Genomic DNA, 12,632 nt, shown 5'->3' with positions numbered 1-12,632 from the left:
AACGTTTACTCATAATTGCCGATTTTTAAAGTTCGAAGCACTCGACATATAATTGGAAGAACGCAGTCGTTGTTAAACAGGAAAGACACATAATGCAGTTGGATGTGCTCCGCCTTCACAAAATCACTATTCGACAGTCAATCAATCGTTACTGTAATTCGGCAAAAAAAGTCACTTCTTCCGTCATTTATAGCTCACACCTCAGATCCTCTATGCTCATAAATCGGTTGCAGCGTCTTGACAACTTTATTCAGTTGGAATTACACTATCTTTAATCTAATCTTTATGCATCTTTTTCACTAACAGTTGGTCCTTGTGTCGTTCAAATCCCCTTTTTAATACATTCAATGTCCATAAAATCGCACGTCAACCCTCCTTTTTCTCGTTCCCCTCTCACTTTGCTGCAACTGTCACTTCTTCTGATTTTACACAGGCATTAATCTCTCTGCATATGAGACGCATACATCGGGAAATACGCTTGTAAAACACTTACTTGCAAATTTAAATATTTCGCGTAACAAAGGTAATACTGATTACAGAAAGAAAAAGGAAAAAAATATAAATAAAAATGCCAGGAAAAGTCCGTCACAACCTACAAATGATAAACGTGCTGCTAATACGGTGGAAGAAAGCTTGTAACGCCAGGAAAAGCTGAATGACAAGCGTACTCGCTGCATACGTGTCTGAGGTGACAGTGCAGTCCATGACACTCGCGGCTTACAGGTACGGTGTCCGGCGTGCAGTCCAGCCAGTGTGCCAGCCACAGCCTGTGGCTAGTGTTGGAGCGACGACCGACAGCGGGTGTCAATAGTGGCGACGCAGCTGATGCAGGCGTCGTTATTGCTCCCCCAGGACTCGTCACGCGCGCTCCGATAAACAATCACTGCCCGGTCTGCAACACATGTCCCTCCCATGCTGTTCCCACGCGTCCAACATCGTTTATGTCCTTCGTTCCACGTTTCACGCGTCCAACGTCGTTTATGTCCTTCGTTCCACGTTTCATTGCGTTCAGCAGAAGTCCTGATCCTTCCGTGTACCCGACAGTCTAAGTTGACTTCATACCCTACGAAGAATTCACATTTCGAATGTAGGCCCTAAAATGAACAATTCTGCACACACTTTCACTCACTCTCTATCTCCTCCCTTTAGTATTCAACCCTGAGGATGGCTTGCAGCAGTACGCCATTCCCCTCTACTGTCTGCCTTCATTTCTGCGTATGTAATAATTCCCACATCATTCATGATTTGCTGCATAAATGACATCCTCGGTCGTCCCCAGCGATTTTTTCCCTCAATAGTCCCTTCTACTATAGATCCGTTAATGTTATTGTGTTTTAAAATGTCCTTCATGTAGTCTCTTCTTATCTGGATGTGTCTCCACACAGATCTGGTTTCCTGTACTCTTATCAACACCTCCGTCTTTCCAGCTGATATTCGTCATTCATCTGTAGCACCAAATCTCCAGGAATTCTAGCCGTCTTCTCTCTTGCTCTCCCATTCTTCAAGTTTCACAGACGTATAGGGCCACACTCCGAACAGACGTTTTTATGACGAGTTTCGTAATTTCTAGACGTATGTTCTTGCTGGTGAGCAAGTTCTTCTCCAAGTAACTGCAGTTTTAGCCTGCTGTATTTTGCTTACAATTTCTTTCTAGCTTCTTCCATCCCTTGTAAGCCTGCTTCACAAGCAGGTAAATTCCTCTACCATTTCTAGCTTCTTTGTTCCAATTCTTATTCTTAAACTTTCATAGTCTTCTTCTGCACAACATACCGTTTCTTTAGTCTTTCACTTGTTTGCTCTCGTACCGTATTGGAATGAAATTTTCACTCTGCAGCGAATTTTGTACTGTTATGAAACTTCGTGGCAGATTAAAACGGTGTGCCGAACCGAGACTCGAACTCGGTCCCCGTGTTCGAGTCTCGGTCCGGCACACAGTTTTAATCTGCCACGAAGTTTCATACCAAACTGTTTTTGCAGAAAATGCTTTCCATTCTGCTGAGGATCTTCTCTAGAAGAACCGTGACCACAGCAGTATTATCAATGTAAGACAGCACGTCTATGTTCTAATATTTGCTTCTTGTTCCTGATGAAAATTCCTAATCACGGCCACTTTATTCTTATAGAAGCTGTGAAACACCAGCATGTCTTCGCATTTTAGAATGGAGTTCTTCAACACTCTGAACAACTCTTGCCCAATTACATTATCAAATACCTTTTCCAGGTCAACAAAGGCAATATAATTTGGTTTATTTTTCTCTATTTGCTTTTCGATAAGAAGCTGGAATGCCAGAATCGCTTCTCTTGTTTCTGATCTCCTCCTGAATCCAAAATGACCTCCGCTCAGTATATCCTCTGTCTTCTCTTCAGTTCCTGATTTGCTTTCAGACTCGCAGTTTGGCATCAGGATATGGATATCTACAGAAAATGTGTGAGTCACTAGCAGGCGAAACGTTATACGGAGTACAGTAAGTATTTCCTTCGCTTTAACAACGGCAACTTGTTGTCTGGACCAAGCAGTACCTTTGCATAAGTTGGACCCCTATCAGTTTCTGAGAAAAGTTCAATAATGGTTCACTATATATCAGGAAAGTAGGAAACAGAAGTTTGTCCTCCAGTGTCAACAAATAAGGAAAACATTTGAATCTTACTGAGTCATGTAAAATGTGGGGGTACCACAGGGAACTGCTCTGGGTCCATTGAGTTTGTTGATACATAAGGGACAGTCAAATGGAAACGGAACACCCGTCACAACGGGACCATGGGATGGATCCATTCAAAAGTAATCACCACACGCATTAAAACACCAGTCCCACTAAAAGGGGGAGAGGGGGGGGGGGTTGATCAGTTCCTGTTTCGTAGCACAAGGTCGGTCACTGACGGATGCGCAACCGACATAAAAATCACACCGTGAAAGATCCGGGATGTACGGAGGATGTTGCAGGGTTTCCCAACCAAATCGCCAAAGCACAGCCTTCGTCCTATTGCAGTGTGCAGGGCGGGTGTTATCGTGGAACAGGATGCTTCCGCTGCTCGTCGAGTTCTCGAGAGTGGAACCACAATCAGTTCGCAGCGCTAAGAAGACACTTTGCAGAAACTGCGACTCGCCATAAAGTCGAAACACCTAGGAATGCTGTTGGACGGAATCATGTTGTTGCACTATAACATCCACCTCCACACTGCCAATCGGACGAAGGCTACGTCATCCGTACAACCCAGATCTTTCGCCACGTGATTTTCACGTCTTTGGCGACCTGAAGAAGGACATGCGTGAACGTCGGTTTCAGTCGGACGAGTGGGCGCGGTTGTAGATCTGTCAGCGGCCGATCGCATTCAGCGAAACAAGAATTGATCATCTCGTCTCCCAGTGGGATAAATGTCTTGATTCGTGTGATTATTACTTTTTAATGGAACTTTTCCATGGTCTCGTTGTGGTGGGTGTACCATTTTCATTTGACCACCCCTCATATAACAAAGTTCTGCCGACGAACATGACAACTGACTCAAAACAATTTCTCTTTGCAAATGACAGAAGTGTTATTGTAAAAGATATGGAACGTAATACGAATGACGTAGATAACAGCGTCGTCAGAAACACTGGCATGTGACTTTCGCATGTGACTTGCTGTCTTTACTCTCAGGAGGATTTATAGAACAGTTAGGAACTGTACTGTTGCCAAACTATACGATTCTGGACTTCACCTATGGGTTGGAAGTTGTCGTTGAGTACTCTGTTCAGTAACTGAGATCACTTCCTCTGGTTATACTTACGTTGAACTCCGTCCTTGTGGCTGGGAGTTTGCATTTCTCGTCTGTAGAACACAAAGAGCAGAAGACAGTATTAGAGTATATTAGTGAAAGGACCGCCTTCTGGCGTCCTACTGTTTGAAAGAATTTATTTGTGGCTAGAATTCTTCCATCGTCGCAGACGAGTACGAGAACCATCATTTCGACGCACCGGACGCAGTACATACGGTGATATCGCAAATTCCTTCGGCTTACTAGGGCTATAAAGCAAAACAGCTGTGATCACGTTAGTTTATTTCCACTGAGTTCCACACCACCGTAGATCATCTTTGAAAGTAGTGTTTGGTATGTAGATGATGTCAGTCATTTCGTGTTATTAATATTAGATCGTGGAGCCATAATAAGGGACAGAGCTGGGCAATTGATTACTAATTTTACTTAGGAAATGTAAACTTTGTAATATAAGGGGTTTTTATCTACAATAAATATATAAGCAGGAACAACGTTTATCATTTAGTAGGAATAGTTGCCTTCATCATTCATTTACGTTTAGATTGTAATTTATAGAATTAAGAAATCCTAAGATCGGCTTCATGGGGTAGTCAGACACGGCCAAATCTTCATTTCAGCGTTTATTATTCTCCGTTGTGCATATTCATTTTACACCCGCCTGGAATAGCATCTTGAACCACGACGGCTGAGCTCAATAAAACGTTAGCAGACTGTATGGCCGGTAAGAAGGCAATACTCACATGACGCAATAGCAGCGCCCCCTAACGCATAAGTCAGAAGGTATAGCATTAGTGATGTTAATTTTTGTGGATAATATACTTCAGCTTGGCTCTACGCTTCCTGACAAGCCTTCGCAATAAATTATATCTCAAAATACTGCCTCACTTCCTCTATCACGAATTTCTTCCGCAGACCGCATTGGAACCACGGGACGGATCCGGCCTGCGGTTCATCAGTTGCCCACCCGTTATTTACGACCATACTACAATAACCGTAAAACAGCAATGGCACCACCCTGCTTTAAATAAAGTGATTTTTTTTTCACTATAAATCAATAAGTCTTCTGAAGGTATCACTCATGCCAAACTCAGTTCGCACTTAAAGATTTTTGATTTTTCCTTTGTGAGGGACCACAAAGGATGTAAAACTATAAACATCTGTCCCGTTCTTAACAGTTTCCGAGAAATCAAACGAAAACAATGGGGAACAGGGCAATTGCAGATGATAGTAAATGAAACACTGTGATGTAATGTTTGGTTTGATTGTGTACATTTCCTCACAAAAGATGTTCAACAGCAATGCACTTTACAGCTCTTGTAGACAACTGCTGTGTTGCTGATCTGAGCTCAGTCGTACGGTCCTTTACTTGAGCACACGTATGTTAAATACGAGCAGTAATCCCTCCTTGGTGTCCACTCTGCGCTGGTAGACTTCGCTGGTAAGCCAGCCGAACAAACAGTAATGTAATGGAGTAAGACCGGGTGCCCTTGGTGTGCAAGAAATGACTCCACGGCGATCGATTCAACGCCAACACCCAGGATACGTTTCAGCGAGGTTCTGTTTCACTCGCCGTACGGAATACGCAGGAACTCCGTTGTGCTGAAAGCACATACGACGTCGTGCTGCCAAAGCAATAGCCTCCACGCATTCTACGGCCACATTTTGAAGGAAATCAAGATACCGGACTCCATTAAGACTATTATCTAAAACAACTGAACCGATGAACTGGTCATCAGTAATACCACATCACACGTTCACTGAGAGCGGGGTGCACGTTGAAATGGCCAGTAAAAACAACGGTAAGTAGTCTAATGTCGCTTTGCCCGTGTTCGCATGCAACTGTTGGTGAAGAAAGACGTGTGGCTGACGCCCGTGATTGTCAAACAACTGTCTATCGGATACGGTTAAGAAAATGATATATCGAGAATGAAATTTATAGTTTCTGCAAGGTTCGCTTCGAGAGCTTCTGTCAAATTTGGAAGCTAGGAGACGAAGTACTGGAGGAATTAAAGGTGTGAAGAGGGGTCGTGAGTCGTTCTTGGGTACCTTAGTCGGCCCTCTGTAATAAAAAAACTGAGTAATGGAACCAACGATCAACTTGAACAGATGTCTTATGGCGTCCGCCCAGACCAAACGCAACGAACAATACCGAACAAAATGAAAAAAAAAATGTCGATAGAGCACTTGCCCGTGAACGTCAAACGTACGAAGTTCGAGTCTCGGTCCGATACACAGTTTTAATTTTCCAGGAAGTTTCAAAATGGTATAAGTTTATTTGAAGTTTTTTGTTCAGAAACACAAACCAAGTACATTTCCTTGTGAGTCATCCTGTACATCTAACGTGTCTACGTGACATGTCATCGCACTCTTTACATGTGATATCCTATGAGTCATGGATAAAAGTAATCGGGAGGATTCGCTCTTTCTTATCTTCAACGGTTTTTGTTTCTGTAGCACAGAGACGTCTATTACAGAAAATAGCTCATATGATGTATATAACCAGGTCTGTCGTCGCCGAAAACTTTTTAACACGGCCAACGCTGGAGACACAGAAGTGACATTTCTTACGAATAGGCCCATTACTAATCACATTATTCATTAGCGGCTTAATAGGGCTTCCAATTTCAGACTTTTCTCTGATGAAGTGCTCTTCTCTGAGGAAATTTCTCTTTACCCGATAACAATTGTAGTATTTCAAATAACATCAGTTCACTGCACTACAGCCAGGAACTAGCTTATAGTGTAGATAAACGGAAAACTGTGTATTTCACTAAACATAAAAACATAATAAAGGAAAAAATAAGAGATCAATCGAGGGGATAAAACCTGATCACCTTTTACCACGGAACGAGCGTGTCACCATTAGAGTTATTAACAGTATATAATTATCTTGGAGTAATAATTTGTAGAAGTACTCGCATAAAGTGGAATAATCACCCAAGATCTGTTGCCGATAAAGCAAATGACAGACTTTCATTTATTGATGAGATATTAGGAAACCTCAGTTACTCTACGAAAGAGATGGCTTACAAAACGCTTGCCCGACTCTTCTCGTATCGCTTAAGTGTTTGGGAGGCATATCAGGTCTGACTTAACAGAGTACACAGAGAAGGGCGTTGTTCGACTGGCTGGAGACTATAATGGAAATGACTGCTGATAGGTGAAATACTTCCTCAATCAGACTCAACAATTTTTTTCTGACTTTTGAGTACATGGGACCTTTCGAGAGTGATGGAGGATGTACAGAAGGCATGGAGCGATCAAGTGGGGCGGCATTTGATTGTAACTCTTACGGTCAGTCTCTTTTGTGAATATCTCCACTCCGAGAATGTCTGAAATGGCTAACTGTTTTTCCTTTTAGTTTATTGATATTGTTTTGAAACATTACCGCACTCCTCACTAATTCTCCTGCTTTGTACATAATAATAAACTTCGTTATCTGATACTTCAAAACCATCTTCAAATTTTATGTTGGATAATTTGTATGCGATATTTAATGTTTTATATTGGTATTAGAATAAATGTGTTATTGTACTAACTTGTTGTACTTTTTCCATAATTATAATCCTGAAAAAGTCTCTCTTCAAAGAAAAATTAACTCATAAAATTCTAGGTTGCAATAAAAAAATGAATCTAAGCACGGTGAGAGGACACATGTGATCCACTTCAGTGAGTTTCCAATACAGCCAACTAAAAAATTTTCTGTTAGCTAAACAGTAAGCATGGGACAAGACATTTTCGACGTTTTATTTTCTAAATTTCCGTGAAATGAGTTTTAACCACAATATGTTTAAATGAAATAGTGAATACTCCAGTCTCGACTACAAACCTTTGCCCTCGTGTAAAGGGACATCCAGTTTCAAAAATGTCAGGTCACGATCTGACAGCCTCGTGCACAAGGGCGTGTCATTTTCTGCAGTTTCATATTCAGCTAATGGGCCCATTCAACACACCATAATAGCAGCATTGTTTCACCTGCTAAAACCATGGATCCACGCATGCACTAAACTGTTACGTTTATTCACTTCATTGTAGAACCAATTTGTAAACGACTCTCGAAGAGAAAAATCAACTCCTTGCTACTGAAAAAACTTATGTGAAGTTACATCTGCAAGCGATCGTCTGGCAAAATGTTCAGATCACTAGAATGATCTAAGTTTACATTTCAAGCAGTTTGTCTATAATGTTTGCCAGTGTTCCCTGAAATGATGTGTGAGATCCAGTTTTCAATAGCAGGGTATACACGACGAATTCAGTGCATATTTACTAACATAAAATGACCCATTTTCTTGAATGCGTCTATACAATAACAGAGCTGTGATGAGTTGGCGATGCAGATACCCAATTGCATAAAGAAGTTTAGTACTTTGGGCACTGACACCAACTTCGGGGAATTCCATACGAGTAAAACGTCCCACCCTTCTGCTAATGTATGCACTGAGGAGACCAAATATGAGTAAGGAAACAGCCATGTCTTTGTAGTACGCTGTTGCAATCAGGTAATACGACTCACAGTAGGAATACGACCCACGGTGCTGTGTACGTGAAACATCCCAGTCAGTCCGAACCCCAGTAGTCTGTTAAACGATCCCGCGGCGAATGCGTAAACATAAACACCTCAGACGGCGAAAAATAAAACAAACAACAGTCGGACGCTAATGAAGCAACTGGAGTTTAAAGGTTCGTTAAGTCTAAGCTTTCATCTAGCGTCCCTGAAACACATCTTCAAGTTCTTCGGAAGAGATCGCATTCACTCTACACGTAATCTGTGGCAACGTTTCTCGAGTACGTCAGACGCTGCTGTTATGGCTCCATGATGTTAAAACAAAGTGTTAGATTCGAGAACAAGGTGTAATTCAGTTTGGAAGAGTCAGCGACAGCCAAGGCGTTGTCTGGAAATACAATATGAACGAAGACACCGAATAGGAGAGAAACAATCCTCTTGTTGTTGGAACGAAACAAGGCGCATCACTGAGAAAATATAGGGGCAGGCAAATGGCTCCTTGGACGTTAAGATATTATAACGAGACCGTGGACACCATTTCGATAAGAATTACATGTAGCAAATAACAACTTTGAAATCTGCAGTGATGTATCCCTGAGCTTAAGTTGCCGATTAAGTAATGATTCTAGTTGCCTGTAGCATATGGCTGCTCGTGGAGAGAAAGAAGAATGAGTGTCGCGGTAACATTTTGTCATCGTCATCATCATTATCTTCATTGTCATCAAGGATTAGTCCTGAGACTGTTGACGCCATCTTTTAAATGGTGGCCAATGTTTCGTTTTCCCCAGAAATTATCTTGCAGAGAGGTTTAACCAATTCCGTTGTCTTCCCCCTTGAGGACTGTCCCACCATTTTATTCTGTATTGTTTAATAACATCTGCAACTAACTACACATTTATTCCTGCCCTAAAGTCAGTATTCGTCTTATGATCTAGAAGCAAGTATCCTATCACACAGCAGTCTTTTCAGACGCTTTAACTTGTCGGAGCACAGCTTTTGCATTCGTACTATAACAAGGGAAGAGGTACAATTTTGTGCACTATGAGTAGTGTTACCATTCGTCACATTTTACGATAAAAATGACCAAATCTTTCAAGCTTCCTTTCAACATCGTATGATTTTATATTTTTAGCATGATACGTTTTGCCCAGTTACTCGGCCATTTATTACGGTTTTTGCTATTATGCCATCATATCATATGCAGCAGCAACAGGACTCAATTTATGTACTATTTTCTGTATTTCATTTTTGGCACAGCCTACTATGACCTGGTCGTCAGCAAAGAGTAAAGTTGTGAAGTTCACCTTCTTAAAAATAGCATTAATCATTAAAGCATCAATATAAAATTTAGAAAGTGTGGATGAAAATTCACACTATTATCTGTCTCCACGACTGTTGATTCTGATTCACATTTCAGAGAACAAATCTTCATCTTCTTACTCATGTACCTGGATTGAACAACTAAGGTTAAGTGTGCTGGATTTACTGTTATTTTTCAGTGCTCCCCATAGTAAATTTCATTTCACTCTGATAAATGCTATGTCATAGTCTATGCTCACACTGTAAGTGGATAAATTAAACTCTCTCCTTTTTTATATGATTTGTGTAAGTGTAAAAATACGGTCTGAATTGATCTTCCGTTTCTAAAGCCATATCTGAAATTTGTGTCTCAATAATAGGAAGAAATTTTTTGTTGATAAGTTTGTCATCTATTTTATAAAAGGGATTTAAGAGACATATTCCTGCAATTTGTGTACAGTGACATCACCTTTGTATAACCCCTACTTCTCGGTGCCCATTACGCGGGATATGAAGCTGACAAAATAATCTACTTAATGATTCGTATTAGAATGTGGACGCTGATATAATTCTGAGAGTAAAGCCCTACCGGATGTCATCTTGCGACACTTCCCTGGCTGGATTATCGGCTATAAGAATGTCCGACGTGAGGGATACGACAGTAACTCTAATCGTGTTGCATTTACTTAAAACTGTACTTGTCAGTTTCAATAATGCTGAAAACATTTTGAACATGAAAGTGTTATCTAAATTGTGGATACGTTGCATGACTTCATTTAATAGAGACTAACATAAATGGATATTTTTATCAACAAGATTTCCTCTATGTTTACAGTATTATAAAAGTAATTTAAAGCACAACGTGACGTCATAAGCGAGGGACTGCGTGTGAGATCGCTCTCTAAGTTTTTATATATTTTTAGGTTTCAGATACATATTTTAACTGTTTTTGTGATAATATTTACTATATTAGTGACTTGTTAGTGGTTTCTTCATTCACCTCTGCCTTTCCTGTGTTGCGACCTGATATTTGTGAGTGTTTCGTATCAAGCAACGTAACCTCTTACCTGTGTTTACATTCCGCGCTGACCAGTTGCAGCTGTAGCGGCGTATCGAAAGCTAAGTACTAATTAATTGTTTGTGTACAGTGGTTTATTTAGGAACTTTAGTCGTCCTCAACCGGTGTTTTTTGTGTTTTCTAGAGAAATAATTTCAGAAGAACCTTTTGGGAACTGTTTTCAGCTTCGTTATTGTGTCATTAGACGTTTGATTCTCTTTCTGTATTAGTCTTATGTTATATTCACATTTATTGTTTATTAATATTGTTAATAATAGAAGTTACTTCCCTTGTAGAGTTAAGTTTGTGATTATTGTAGTCAGGTTCTTAACATCTTCTTATTGTAGTAGTGGAACTTAGAAAAAGTAAAATTTTACCATGAGTGAGAAATGTGGGCTTTGCCGTAGGTTCGTGAGTAGTGGTTTGCGCTGTGAGACTTGTTCGAAGTATTTTCACTGGGGGGAATGCAGTGGGGAAGCCAATGGGCATTCTGGTGAGATCCTCTCCTGGAACTGCAGGTTCAGTAGCAAGAGTAAGTTGATAGAGGAGCAGGAGCGTAAGATCTGTGCCCTTCAGGTGCAGTTGAAAAACGCACAGGAGGAGCTAGATAGGATGATGAGGGAGAAGGGGGTTGGGGAATGGGAGCTGGCTGTTGGCAAGAGATCTGCTAGGAGAAGAAGATTTTCAGATAGTTTTACTATTGGTATTTACAATAGATATGACCAACTGTCAGAGTCTAGTGGAGAGGAATCTCTACTAGCTGTAGATGTAGGAAGTATGCAGCAGACCTCAGTAGTTACGGTGGCTAGAACAGTTGCAAAGTCGAAGAGGAAGAAGAAGGTTCTGCTGTTAGGTAGTTTTTACACTTACACAAATTATATAAAAAATGAGAGAGTTTAATTTATCCACTTACAGTGTGAGCATAGACAATGACATAGCATTCTCATGGCAGAGGTGTAGGCCAGCAGTTGTAGGAAGTGCTGGGGAGTGAGTACCAGGCCACCAGCATTGTGAAGCCTAATGCAGGATTGGCTCAGGTACTGTTAACATAGGGGGGTTATGTAGGGATTTTACTAAAGAGGATCAGGTAGTGATTGTGGCTGGGACTGATAATAGTATTGATAGGGATGGGGAGTATGACATAGATGGTGACCTGGAAAAGATAGCCACTCAGACTGGTAACACGAATGTGCATTTTGTGGAACTGTTTCAGCGTCAGCGTCAGGCGTAATAACATGAGACTTGGGGGTGCGCTGATGACAGAAAGCATGGGTCACATTTCAGTATATCAGCAGGACGGGTTTCACTAGACATGGCCTGCACTTCAACAGGTATGGGAAGGGGAGGTTAGCAAAGCTTATGGGTGACAGCATAGGTGGGGTTGGTGGGATCACTCATGGGAAAATTCCTGCAGTAGTGGGTGTTAGAGCTGCACCTTTTTTAGATTGAAGTCAGCTGATAGGTATTCCTGTTTAAGGGAAGTTTCTCTAACAAAGGAACCACTTTTGAAAAATATTAGGTATCCGAGTAATGAGGGAATTAGTATATTTCATCAAAATATGCAAGGTATTAGAGATAAAGTTAGTGAACTGCTTATAGATGTTGACTCCGAAATTATTGGTATTTCTGAACACTTCTTAAATAAGGAGATAATTCAGAGGCTTCCTTTACCAGGATACAGGTTGGCTGGCAGCTTTTCGAGGAGCTCTTGCGGTGTAGGGGAGTAGCCATGTATGTGAAAAACGGTATCCCATTTGAGTCAATTGATGTTTCAAAGTACTGCACTGAAAAGGCGTTTGAATGTTGTGCAGGTGTGGTTAAATTTAATGGAGCTAAACTTCTAACTGTTGTTATCTATAGATCCCAGACTCCGATTTCACAATATTTTTGCTAAAGCTAGAGGAGGTTCTTGGTTCACTTTATAGGAAATACAAAAAGCTAGTTATATGTGGTGACTTCAGTATTAATTGTATAAGTGACTGTGCAAGGAAGAGGATGCTGGTAGACCTCCTTAAT

Source organism: Schistocerca piceifrons, chromosome 3, assembly GCF_021461385.2.
Source record: "Schistocerca piceifrons isolate TAMUIC-IGC-003096 chromosome 3, iqSchPice1.1, whole genome shotgun sequence".
Lineage (NCBI taxonomy): Eukaryota > Metazoa > Arthropoda > Insecta > Orthoptera > Acrididae > Schistocerca > Schistocerca piceifrons.
Note: the sequence above shows the minus strand (reverse complement) of the source record.